The following is an 11,281-nucleotide window of genomic DNA, read 5'->3' as shown; positions in this document are numbered from 1 at the left end:
TCCTGGAGGAAATTATTCCACACACAAGTGTGTTGATGAGTTATTGTTGAGTAAGTAAACAATGGAAAACTCAGAAACACGTTTTCTGCTTTATGGTGTTGAAACAATTTCATCTATCGTCTGTTTGCACTTGCCAAGGAATTTCTTCCAAGACATGACAGAGGTGATGACAACCTTGCAAAAGCATTGATTATCATATTTTAGAAAGAGTTTCTTCTTGTTCCTTTTCTTGATTTATTTATGTATTTGCTCACTGACTTATTTGTCGTATTTCCTCTTATTTCACTGCACCTCTGTGGGCCTGCAGGAAAAGTTGGTCACATGTTTAGGCCAGGAAGCCTCAAAATGACCACCGCACTTTTCACGTGCACTCAGCCCGGGGTGTAATTGACTGCAAGCTCAGCAAGTGTGTATTTCTGTATGGCAAAAAGCAAGCCTGCAAGTGAGTGTGTGCATGTGTGAGTCGTTGTTTTTTGCACTAAACCAGAGCATTTAGTCCCCTAATAGCTCAACATGCCACTGTCAGCAGCTGCATTGTTAACCCCGAGCAGTGTAATTCCCTCGAGAATGTACGATAATTAAACAAGCTACAGAAACATGCAAAATATGAGTCAAGCGTAAGCTGCCATCTGTTTAAGTGTCTTTCTCATTTATCCTGTCTTATGTGTGCATGCGCTCGGAGCGTGTCCTTGTCACCCTGTCAAAATGTCACTGTGATAATGTGGAATAACGTGTCCTCGCCCCTCCCTCTCCCCTCTGCTCTTCCTCTGCTCTCTTACCCTCCATCATCCAATTTAGCTGTGTGTGGCACTCAGTGGATTCCCACACTCCACTGCTCTTGTGCTGTCAGGCCCAATCAGAGGCCGGATCTGTATTGATTTTCAGCCACCTGTGCCAGGCGCCTTGCTGCTGCAAGGACTCCCCGCTCCCTTCCTCCGCTCTGCTCTCCTTCCCTGCCCCGAGTCCGCCACCGTCTCCCGGGGCAACTGACGCACAGTGTGCAGTGCAGTCCATTTGTCACCAATTGTCAGCGTTTAGCAGGGCAATGATGTGTGGCAAGATGGGGGAGGGAGGGGAGAAAGGGGATTTGAGGGCAGGTGGAGGGGGTGGAAGAGCTCCCTCCAATGGGATGAGAACAACATCCAACCACGAAAACCCCTTGCAATGAGGACACATCATTTCAGACTGCAAATGTGTGCATTTTTTTCTTTGCTCCTCCCAGTATAGTAGCTGGAAAATTTGAGTCTCTAAGCCAGGTACGCACACTCCCTTCCTGCACACCCTCTGCGTGCTATCAAATCTACGTCTGTCTCCTCCATTCACTTCACAGGATAAATGCTGGTCTTGCTGTGCATTCCAAGTCACCATAACCTGATTCGATTTTCAGCATGGGACTATAGAGTTGCACCAGCAATCTACAGCATTGCCTGGGGACGGTATTTGTTAGCACACAGAGTGAGTGAGTCTGATGTCCTTGTTTGTTTTCCTTAATAACCAGAGACTTTTTAAGAATGTCAGAGGCTGGATGTCATTAGCGGGGTGCGGCTGGTCCCTAGTGAGACAAGGCCTGAGTTCAGCTTACTCACTTCCAGCTCTGAGTCAACAGAGAAGGGGCAGCTTTCCGCCATCGCAGCGCCCATCGCTAAGCCCAGACCCTGAACTCAGTCAGGATTGAGAGAGGTGCCCCAGTAGGAGAGGAGATACCAGTGTCCTATAATGGATCTGTTTTCATTCCAGGGGAAGTGGTTATTTAAGTAGACTATGGGGAGAGCCCCCTTCTCCAAACATCCACAGAGGGGTTTATACTCTGAGGGTGAATTGGTGTTTTGAATAGAGGAGAGGCTATCAGGGAGACATCTTTTTATGCTGATGAACCTATAGATGGTGCACAAGAGAAATGATTTGATTTCTCTGACGCCGTGGGATTGTTTCATATCACTATTGTCAATCACCAAGACTGCTTCAAGGAATAGTTCAGAGTTACTGAAGTCGGGTTGTATGGAATACCTATCCATAGAGGGTGGGTTACATACAGCAGATGTCAGTCGGTACTCCCCCACTTTGGAGAAGAAAGCTGGAGTCTGACATGAAAGCTAAGCAATCTACTGCTGTAGAGGGGTCAGTTACAAATATATTTTAGCCACCTAAAATAACCAGTTTAATGCACGCTATATTGAGAGTATTTTTACTGCTTTTGTTCGTCAGACAGTGATTTCTATGGGAAAATGTAGTCGTTATATCGCTCTATTGAAAGCCAGACTGTATTGACAAAAACAGTCATTTAGCATCGCTAAACACAGGAGCTGCTTGTCTACCGCTGTCTCAAACAGTTGGTTTGTATGTGTTATTGTGTGACTTTGGTGAAATCAAGGGTTATACCAAAGTCTCACATCAACACAAAACAACTAATTTAAGCATTGGTAGACAAGCAGCTCCCATGTGCAGTGAGCTTAGTGAAACACTTGTGTTTCTGTCAATGGAGTCTGGTTGCTTTGATGGGAGCATAGATGGGGAAGTGAGGCCGTTAATAGCTTCCCTGTCAGAAATCGCTGTCCAACAGTAAGGTAAAGCAGTAAAAATATTCTCAAAATACCATACATTTTAACCGTTAAAGATTTTTTTAGGTAATGAAAAATATATTTTGTTGCTGCCCCCCATCCACAGCAGTATATTGCCTAACTTCCATGGTGGACTTCTGCCTGCTTTTCCAAACTGGTAGCGTACCCGCTGACTATATGTAGTACACTCACTATGGATAAGTATCCAATACAACCCCACTTAAAAAAATTGTGAACTATACCTTTAATGCAAAAGTATACTGGCTGCAAAGGACCAAACTGTCCAAAACTGTTCCACATTTCACAATTTATTTCAGCGCGTGAGGTTGTAAGTACTGTTGCAATGACCAGTACCAGTCTTAATTTCAGCTGCCAGGATTTAGTTTGGCAGTGAAACTTAAGAGACTTGAGACTTCCACCTTGTTAAAATCATTCGACACCTTCTTCAGTCCAAGGTTGACAAAGAAGCTCAGATCCTTTAAGGATGCCATCTAAATGCGACACCGTAATATTTTCTTCAATTTTCTGAAGCAAACACAGATGAAATGCTTTTGATATGCATTCCACATAAATGGCCCTTTTCATAAGCTGCCAGGCGAAATGTGTTGACTTGGCCTTGACTTCAGGTGCCTCCAACAATTATGAAAATATGATGGGTGTAATCTTTAACAGTGCTTGGTGTGTGTTTAAGTATATATGTATGAGTGCATGTGGAGCTGGGCGGTGTTTTTGGCAGGTTGCTGCTCTGCTTGGTGCCACTGTGCAGTCTGCGTTAATGGACCTTCGGTAGGGGGTGTCTTGATTGCCCAAGCGTCTTTCGTCTGCTCTCCTCCCGGGCTGCAGTGCCAGAGAATGAGTCTCGGGACACGTTTTGGGGATCAACTCGTGTAAACACAGACTGACCATTCCTGGGTCCATATGGAAGAGATCATTACGTGGAGGGTGGCGTGACGCCTGTCATAGTGGGGCCATGGGATCACATATATCCCCACCCATTCCCCTAAATATCTCCCTGGTCCTCTTCTCCCGAATAGCTCTTCCTAGAAAATACATTCAAATCTGTCAGCGGGGCTTGCAACCTGGCAAGCACTCCTGGTCGTCCAAATCACTGACTGAACTTCTGGCCTCCCTGGGTTGGCTGGTGGATGCTATGAGGACTGTTGCTTAATCCCAAGCCCAGTGCAAACAAATGCTCAACCTGTTATCAAACCTTTTCTAAAGATGATCAAAAGTCTAACACAAAGTACTCTCCCGTGTCCTAAAGCTTAGAGGTTAATGAGCAGCAGTGTAATTACTGTGCTGAGGACTTGCTTCTCCTCATCATGGATGACTGGTTTGGGATTAACTCATTACCCCCTGTCCTGACCATGCAATTAGGCCTTGCACCACAATTAAGTCTCCATGTTACGCCTCACTAGACACTAGACACAGCGATCGCTGCCAGCGCACCATCACTGCAACCCCTTATCTCCACTCCACAGATGATCACTGAGCAATGGTTAGTGATTGTAATGACAGCTATTGTTTCTGTAAGTCCTATCTGGTGTGTGCTATCGATTAGGTTGGGTGACTGCCACGTCTTCCGAAGCGTGTAGACACACAGGCACAGATGCAGAGGTTTTTTTGGGCTGACTGTGGCTGCTGTCAGTACTATTTTGGGTCTTGCAAAGTCTTCCAGACGTCCGCCATGGTGGCCCAGGAACAATGCTGCCCATCTGGAAGCAGCTCCTCCTGGGTCTGGGTGATCTGATGGATGGGGAGATCTTTCTAGGATGTCCAGCTGAGCCTGCTGACAGGGACCCAATCAATCACCCCCCCCCTCCTGTCCCCACTGACAGGCACCCACCCCAACTAAGACCCACAGGTCAAGGGTTCTGTCAAGGCATCTTCAGCTCCTTACACTCGCCCCTTGACCAGAGGCAAATTAATTTGATCATTTTAAGTGTGTCTTTATGCAAGGAGTGTTCGTTGTGCATCTACTTGTTGCTGCCACATTCAGATTATCATTTTCTCTCTGCCATGATTGTAATGTTTGTCCTTCGCATTCTTTGTTGCCCCCTAGGACTGCTGATCTGGCCTTGACTTTCTGCTTTGCTTTCTTTAGGTAGCTCCTGAGACAAGAGAGGCAGCTGATTCAAAGTGGTGTAAAGCTGGGGATGTCACAGAAGACCAGGTTTTCTGTTAAGATAAAATGCACAATGACCCACTTTCAAAGCAATAAAAGGCACTTTTTCTTTTAATAGCAACAGTAGTGATACCAATATATCACTTACAGTAGCAGCGCTGTCTGGAAACGCTTTGATTTATGATAGATACATCTCCTTAATCAAACCATTTTGACAGCTTCACAACCTATTATCTTGTCAGGATCTCCGACCAGACTGTTAGTGTAAAGCACATCTTTCAACCAATCTCCTGTGCCATGATTGATGGCATTTCTGACTGATTTTCCATTGCTCTGGAGACTCCACTTGTCAAGAGACTTCTCAGGTTTCTGGCAACAGTCCTTGGTTGCATTTTGAGACATATGTAGACCCGCTTACAATATGGACATAGAGAGTGACTGATAATAGCAATACTTTTTATGTATTTATATTTGAAAGCATTCACAGTGACAGTGGCTTTTTATCATTTCTAAAGCTACGTTGCTTTATGCGCCAAGGCATTGTTTAGTAGAAAAGCGAGAGAAAGGTAGGATGATAGATAAAACTAGTTACAGGGCCAATGGGAGGCCGTACTTCCTGTCACTCAGTTGGCCCACCTCGGCACTTGTCAGTCATAATGACAAATGGCAACGCTTGATGAAACAGAGGGGTTATATTATCACTTCCCTAATGAGGCAGCTCACAGCAGGAGGGGGAAAGAGGGAGCATGACAGGCAGTATGGAGGGAGAGATGGATAAAAAGGACGAGAGGGAAGACCACTTGTCTGCTGCCAAATACCCATAGCTGCCCAGAAATTGTCTGTGTTTATCAATGGACAGATTTTCGGATTACTGCGGAATACTGAAACTGCAATCAGTTGTATAACAGAAGTGTATCTCAAATGATTACTTTTGTACTCCATTCCAACCACGTGTCACATTAAAGTGTCCCTTTGTACTGATCATATAAGCCTACCTAGGACGGATATTTGAACTAAGCCATCTGCACTGTTATTTGGAACCCACTTATGGAAAGCCATGTGGTAAAAAATCAACAGTCAGGCAATGTGCATTTAAACAGTAGCATTTCACAACTTTTAGACATGACGCCAGCAGGGACAGAGATAAAGAGGTTTGTTGGAATATCCCCTTTTCATTCACAATATATTGATTTGTAGGGGCGTTTGTTGAGAACGTAGCGTGGTAGCATCAGCAGCCAGGCTAGAGGACATTCCCTGTGGGCCTGTGTCTCTCCGTGTCTTTATGGCTGGCTCTGGACTTGGCGCTGGAGTCCGAGGGGGAGATTATCTGGCCTGTCTGCCTTCAGGAGCTCTCAGGGTTTGTGTCTTTGTGCAGCATTAGAGCTGGCTGGGAGTGCGCCCACCGAGAGAGGGGAAATGTGTTTGACATACGCTCAGCGCACACGGTCGGGGAGGCTGGAACAGCAGGATACGATTAATGACCACAGAATAAGATTGTTACAATATGGCTTCCCTCACCCCCACCTTCTTCACCGTGGGGCTGTCATATTTCACGGACTTGCCTGCCTCTGTGTGTTTGTAGTGTGTTTGTGTGTGTGTGTGTGACTGTGTTAGGAAGGGGCCCTTTTATCCTCTCTTTTTGTTGTCTCTCTCTCTGTCTTTCTCTGTTGATGTGGGTCATTGATATGCAACAGTGCATTCCTGGATCTTACAGGAGAGTCTGTTCTCATGGTTATTGTGGAGTACTTTGGCAGATTAGACACAGGGACACAGGTCCTTTGGACTTTTGTCAAGGTCTAGGTAGGACATAAAACCTGTAATGTCGAGGTTAATAGACCCCTGAATTATCAGATGTATAACCAATGGAGACTTAAAAATGATTTGCAACTATAAAGCAGTGTTTTGCTCATTTCTGAAAAAGTGCAATTACTGATTACTCGTTACCCTTTTCAAAAGTAATATTATTATCAACTTAAAACTCCCAGCTACTTCCAGACTTTTGGAACAACAATGTTCGTGTAACGGGAATATATCCAGCTCCTGCAGATTCCATCTTCCAAGCTAGCTTGCTGCTTTGTGATGTCCATGTGCAATGATTACAAAAATGAATACGGGCATGTGATTGATTGTTGGATTTTATATCAGTAGTTGGATTGTAACAAGTTATATGGTTTGGGGGTAAGTTAAATATTATCACTGAAATTGTATTAGTAATTTGTTACAAAACTTGTTACTGGGAAAAGTAATATTATTGTGTGTAAGCTCAACACTGCTGTACAGATATTAGTTTTGTTTTCCAGTTCTTGCCTAGTCATAGAAGTTTGTTATTCTGTGGTGATGAAGTTGCATCTATTATCTATCATTAGAGCCACTAATAGCGGTAAAGCCAGAGTGCAGCTGAAACACTGGTAACGTATCAGTCGGCTGTACAACAGTAAAGATAAGCTTTAAACTGAGGTTCACGGGGAAACCTTTAGGAAATAAAAACAATCTGGAGGCCTAATGTTGTCAGATTGTTGTGGTGGTTAGGAGGCTCCTTTGGGTGATCCTCACAGTTTTGGGGTCAGTGCCCAAAGCTCAAAGGGCCACAAAGGCATGGATGTGCAAGGGTAGAGAGGGCAGGAGGAAGGAGAGGAAAACCTTAACAAGGTGTCAAACAGGCCCGTTGGATCTTTGCACATGAGCACACACATAGCTGAGCCTGCGCTGTGATGTTTGTTGACACGTCTGGGAGAGAATTTTGAAGTTTTCACAGCTATCATAAATCAGGAGAGGGCATGATTTTTCCCAGGGCTTGGAGCTTCATCTGACTTGCAATTGGCCAATGAGCCATTGAGGCCCAAGAGCGCCAGCAGGCTTTATTACCATGGCAACCAATATGTGATCTTCTGCAGTTTGATATACCAAGGCTCTCCCTGTCATCTGCATAGGGTTAAACCTAACACTGATAACATTTGTCTTTTTACTGGAGGGTAAAAATACAACAGACACAAGAAGAAGAAATCAAATTTCTAAATTTCTCCTGTGTGAAAAATAATCGTTAAAACATGCAGTCTCACATTTGAGAAGTTGGCTTTGGTGCGTGTAAAAACCAAATGTCTGCCTCCCGATTCTTCTCTTCCTGACGTCTCCTTGGAATTTCACAGCAAGTTACAGAAAGTGACTTGAGAAAAAGGCAGAGAGAGGGAGAGACAGAGAAAGAGAGGGAGGCCTGGATGTACCGTCTGGCAGCTTTGGCTCTGTGCTTGGGCACAGCACTCACTCATTTATTGAAATCCCACTGTGTTATCCTGCCCTAAAGTGAGAGATTCAAATTTCTCCTTCATCTAGTCCACGTCAAAAAGACACTTAACTGGCATCTATTTTTTTTGTCTTTTTCCACTCTCTTCCTCCAGATGTATTGGCCAATTTCCTCCACTCTTATAATGTAACGGAGACACAAAAACATAGGTCCAGTAGGGGTAAGCATCTCTTTCTGTCTCTCTCTGCACTAGTTGGGCTCTGATCTTGTGTTTTATGTATTTAACATGTGGCAGACCTCATCACCCTCACCATGTGCTCACCACACACACCTGTTCTCCACAGCTGCTGCTGCAAGGCACTCTGGGACATGATGCTAATTCCATGTTTTCTAAGCCGCTGGTAGAAAGAAGGGCACTGAAAAAGATTTAATTTTTGTGAGAAATCCAGCGGCCAAATTTGAGTCTGTGAGCTGGAACTGCAATAAATGTTGCCGGACAAAAGAGGCATGCTCAAACAGATAAAACTGTCTGAGAGGAATGGGCATCCGTAAAAACAACTGTTCTCTAAAATTAGAGTTGCATAAAAGCTTCCTGCAGAGAGTCTCCCTGCACCTCATTTCAAAGTGTTCCCTTCTGCACATGATGAGGCCAAAACTGCTGATGCTTCAGAGGTAGTTGGAAAGCACTAAACTGCCTGTGGAGAAAATAATAGGGGCACACAGCAGAACAAACCCGAGCCCTGCCCAACCCCCATCCCAGAACTGCTACCAATTAATGCACTAAAGAGGCTGCGCGCATAACTTTGGGAAAGTTGTAGAATGGGAGCACATGATTATGTTCTCTTTCTGGCAAATTCAATTTCGAATTATTGCGAATATTCCCCAGATATTAGCTTTTGTTTCAAAGCCAGTGCACATTCAACTCGCAGCTTATTTTGTCACCCAGTTGTGTGAGCAGCCAGCTGTCTTGCCGCAGTAATCCACACAGCAAACCTGAAGCGATGAATCACAAGACACTCTTGTCTTATTAGCCTTTTAACTCAAATTGAGTTACAGCTTCTGTTTATTACACCGAGTTGATATTTGCTTTAATTTTAAGGGAACTCTATACTGTGTGCTTCCTCCTGTGCTGTCAACATCAGGCCTGGGGGGTCTGCTTAGCGCTCTCTGACAGAGCTCTGCATGGAGGAAATGAGACCAGTGAAGACCCCATTGACCGTAAGGCATTCTGCCCATATTTCACTAAGCTCCTCTCCCAAAGGAAAAAGGCAGCAGAGACGAACCATATCAGAACACATGCTGGGGCGGGGGTTCAGCAAAGGAAAGAGAGTGAGAAGCAGAGAGCAGAGGAAACACACACACATATAAACTAACAGATTAACACAAAGAGCAAAGTGGAGGGTGGCAGAATTTTGAAATAGAGACATTTTACTTTGAAAGCTAAACAAAAACAAGTCTTCATTTCCTCTAGTGTGTGTGAGTCTGTGAGAGAGAAAGCCTGCCTGTGTGAGTGTGTGTGTGTGTGTGTGTGTGTGTGTGTCACTTTATGTCTCCATGACAAACTGAGTCACTCTGTGTGTGTAATTAATTGGTTTACTGCCAGGTTAGGCACCGTCTGTCTCTCAGGAATCTGCATCTGGCCCTGAACTTTACTTTTACATGTTAGTTGAGGTATTAACTTATTTGGACAAGGGCTTAAGTCTCACTGGTTGTCCAGTAGATGGAATGGACAAACATAGGGGAGGTATGTTTGAGAAACTGGGTCCTGTTAGTAAAGAAATGGCTGCTGACAATTATGCGGCTTGACTCACTTTAGTCACCGCGAGAAAATAGCATCTACCTCTGCTCTCCTGAAAAGACACACACACATATGCATTGTTTGCAGTTCAGTAGCTTCACAAATCTTAAAATAACTAAGACTACAAAGAAGTGTGACAAAGTCATTTTTGCAAGTCCCAAGACTTTGCACCCAAGTCCCAAATCAAGACTGGCAAGTTCCTTGTCAAGTCCTAAGTCCTAAACTTGTGAGAGATTGGAGTCCTTTACAAGTCATAATATGCGCTTCACCAAATATAATGCCATTTTAACAGAGTAATAATATATTAAGTTACCAAAATCATTAATGCCTTTTAAAAATTTTATGTATTTGTTAAAAAAAATGTTTAAAAGTTTGCCCAAATAGCTGTTAAGCTAACATTAACTAAATACTACCTCGATAACTATGTTTGTATTAGCCTCACATTATTTTTCTTTGTGCAACTTAAAATGCCAAACGAGAATGAAAGTTTCTCCATCTGTAATTTTTGACTGAAGGTTTTTTTTGGGGGGGACAACCTTACAGCTGTAGCAGCCTGTTCTCATTGGGAACTTGTCAAATACTGTAGGTACATTTCCTGTGAAAACAGAAGCACCCTGTATTTGAAAGGATACAATGCATTTAACAAATGTAAATTGACACAGTCTTGGGATGTCAGCAACAGACGTGGGAGGATGCCTAACGCATCACATATAGCCCTGAAAGATACTGACCAAGTGGCGATTTTTGACGAGCTGGGACAAGAATGTGTTGTTTATACAAAAACAAAATTATCTTTGGTTTAATTTTTCCTTCTGGCACTCAATAACATAACGTTAGTTCTCCATGGTTCTCTTCTGACACTTGATTAGATGCTGATGATTGTTTCTGACAAAGTGAATTTGGGGAATTAAGTGTCGACTTGCTGGGAATGAATAGGTAATGTTAGTTGTTTCTGTAAAAGAAGGGATATTATTTGATTCATGGCACACTTTTAAAATAACATACTAAAACAACGAATGAACAGAAACTAGGCTACATTCCTGCGTTACACATCAGATAATCTCTCTATATATTTTACAGCTATGGTTATGCCTCAAGGATCAACTGCCAAAGCATGGCTTACATTCAGCTCCCATGCCCCTGACAATAGTATCGCTTTTGCTCATGTCGATTTGCATCCCCTCAAACAATCTGTGCCCAGTGGGCATTTTGTGCCGTAAAACGATATGTGCTGTAGACAAGGGAATTAGCAAAGACAAACTACTGTATCCGTGGTTGGTTGGACGGCCCAAACGTTTCTGCCAGTGTCTTAATTGGAAACAAATGTGTAGATGGATGGAAAATCTCATTATTATTGGAGTGAATCCTTTTCTGAAGGATGAGGGATAATAAAGATAAGGATGAGAAACCTTGATTATGTAAAGCTTATAGACAAACCCACTTGATCCATCATCTTGTTCAGCTCCTGGCTTCAATTATGGAGTTGTCTTACTTTTTGGCACATTTATTCGCTTCTTTTTTTTTTAACAGTCAATTTGTGCCACAGAAAATAGGTTGCA

The sequence above is a fragment of the Plectropomus leopardus genome, chromosome 18 (genome assembly GCF_026936395.1).
Source record: "Plectropomus leopardus strain MGB_pleo_1.0 chromosome 18, ASM2693639v1, whole genome shotgun sequence".
NCBI lineage: Eukaryota > Metazoa > Chordata > Actinopteri > Perciformes > Serranidae > Plectropomus > Plectropomus leopardus.
Note: the sequence above shows the minus strand (reverse complement) of the source record.